Raw genomic sequence first — 2,669 nt, 5'->3', positions numbered from 1 at the left:
ATACAATATCAATCATACCAATAGTTAATTAGATTGTTGCAGAAGATATAACGTGTAGATACATAAATAAGTATTAGAAATCACACAAACATATCATTCCCTCACACCCACAATCAAATTCGAAGTTTTTACAGAAGATATCAAGCAAAGAAGATAGACAGATATCTCTCATTAAGTATTTTTTCTGTTGTACTTTTCTTGATTATTTATTGGTTAACAAAATCCTATTAAAGCAATAGGTATCTCATCAACGAGTACCAATTGTCAATTCTATGGTTGCAGAAGATATGAAGTAAGAGTATGAAAGAGATGCAGCCAATTGACTACCCTTACCCAAAGAATCAAAATTTCAAAGTTACTATAGAAAATATGAATCAAAGTTGTTACAGAAGATGTGAACTAAAAAGTTTACTAAAGTAAAAAGAAGATATGAAGTAAAGAAAATATATAAAAATCAACGTTTGAAGGTAATTTCTCACTCTCTCAATTGAAAATTATATGAGGTTAAGAAAACTCTCCAAACCCCAAATGCCTCGACACCATATCAAACTAATTACACACTCACAGTCCTCACCTTCAACCTGAATTCTAAACACACACTCAGCTCTCACTCCCAATCTGAATTCAAATACACTCACAACCATTATTTCCCCCATGGCTCATACCCACAATCAATATAAACACACTCAACTAAGTAACCAAAATTAAATTTATAACATACAAACAAGCAACAATAATAAACTCACATCCCTCACCACGACCTGTATATCAAACACACTCACATCCCTTACCTCCCATATGTATTATAGACACTCACAACCCTCGCCTTCAATCTTAACTCTAAACACACACTTAGCCATCACCACCAATCTGGACTCAAATACGCTCACAGTTATCACTTCCCTCATACCCATAAAAAATATAAACACACTCAACCAAGTAACAAAAGTACCCAAATTGAATTTCAAACACAGAACAACTAAGTAACAAAAATACAAGAATTGAATTTCAAACACACAACTAAGCAATCATAAGTAAACTATTAAAATTTAGCCAGAAATTGAAGTCATCGAATCTACTTGAATTTATACTCAAAATTAAGTTTTATGCTGATACCATTGTTATTCATGTCTCAGTTTCATTATGAGAAAGGAAAAGCTCAAGAATAGCAAGCAAACCATCAATATTCTCTTCTTTTTTTTTTTCCGAATATGCTCTTTATCATGTATAACTTTTTGAGTTGTGTTTGTCGATTTCACTCATTGATTTTTCCTTAAATGTGCACTTACTTCCATCATTGAATCTTCGTTTTTGCCTTAGTTTGGGGACTAAACCTATTATATATAAAGAAAGTTTGTTTACTGTTAAGATTGGTTGATTGATTTAACTATAGACGTTTGATCCATATTTGATAAAGCAAGATTGACAATTTATAAATAAATTTAATAAACAAATATTGAATGTATTTTACCGTACGAGTTGTTCTTTGAAGTACCGGAGTTGCTCATATGATTTTTGTTCATAGTATTGTCAACCATCTTGATTTGATATGAATATTGTGAATTTGGGGATGAATATTTTGAGAAGAAAACATATTGTGTTATTTTAGAGTTTTACAGTTCTCTTTCTTTTTATACTTGTACTACTTACTTACTAGTGTGGGTTGCTACACGTCAGATATTTACTATTACCATGCATTATTATTAGATGTTTACTATTCAAGAGTAGTCTTCTTTCTATTAGCTTATTTTCGACTGACATATAAGTTTTTTTAAGAAATAAAAAACTATAAATAATCAATATTATTTTTGGAAATCTACTTCGTGGTTAAATAGTTTCTTTGAAGGAATAGAAACATATGGTTTATAATTTGGAAAAACCATATTTGATTGTAAAATTTTAATGATCTGTGATATACTTCTAAAATCGACGTATAAATCATAACATCAGGAAAAAAATTAGAAAATATGTCGCAGTCTTTGTTCTCATGCAACTGATGGAGAAACCAAATATTCATCGGTTTTTATGATTTACCAAAATCATATCGACAAAATAACAACTTAAAACATAACTAGTGTGGTTAATATGGACTTTGTGTCCACCACCAGCAGACCAAGCCAATACTAAGGACTTAGCATCAATGCTAAGATCATTATCTGTCTTGAACTAATAATTCTCTGTAAAAGTTCTTTTATTCCTCTCACACCAAAATAGTACCCAACAGCTGGGATGAGATTCCAGATGTAGAACGATAGCCGTTCTGGCAACATTTTACTAGAGCATAAAAAGAGTTAGGGAAATACCAACCCCAATTAGAAGGAGTAAGCAAATACTACCAAATGTTGCTAGCCAATTTACAATAAATTGATAAGTGATTTTCGGTCTTGTTTGCATTTCCACATAGAATGTAGGAGTTATCAAGAGTCATATGTTTCCCAAGTAATAATAAATCAATACTCAAATAGTGTTAAGCTTGACATGAGTTGCACACTACGTTAAGAAACTCACCTTAGGAGGAATACAATTAGTTTGAAATCGAAACACCAATTACCATCAACATTATGCATAGCTATAGTGGAGAACTTGTTCTCTGAAAAGTTCCAGGAAAGCAGCAGCTAAAGATCCGTCTCCAATCCAACGGTAATTCCAAAAGGAGATTTGAGACAAGG

The sequence above is a fragment of the Papaver somniferum genome, chromosome 9 (assembly GCF_003573695.1).
Source record: "Papaver somniferum cultivar HN1 chromosome 9, ASM357369v1, whole genome shotgun sequence".
Taxonomy (NCBI): Eukaryota; Viridiplantae; Streptophyta; class Magnoliopsida; order Ranunculales; family Papaveraceae; genus Papaver; species Papaver somniferum.
This window is presented reverse-complemented; position numbering follows the sequence as displayed.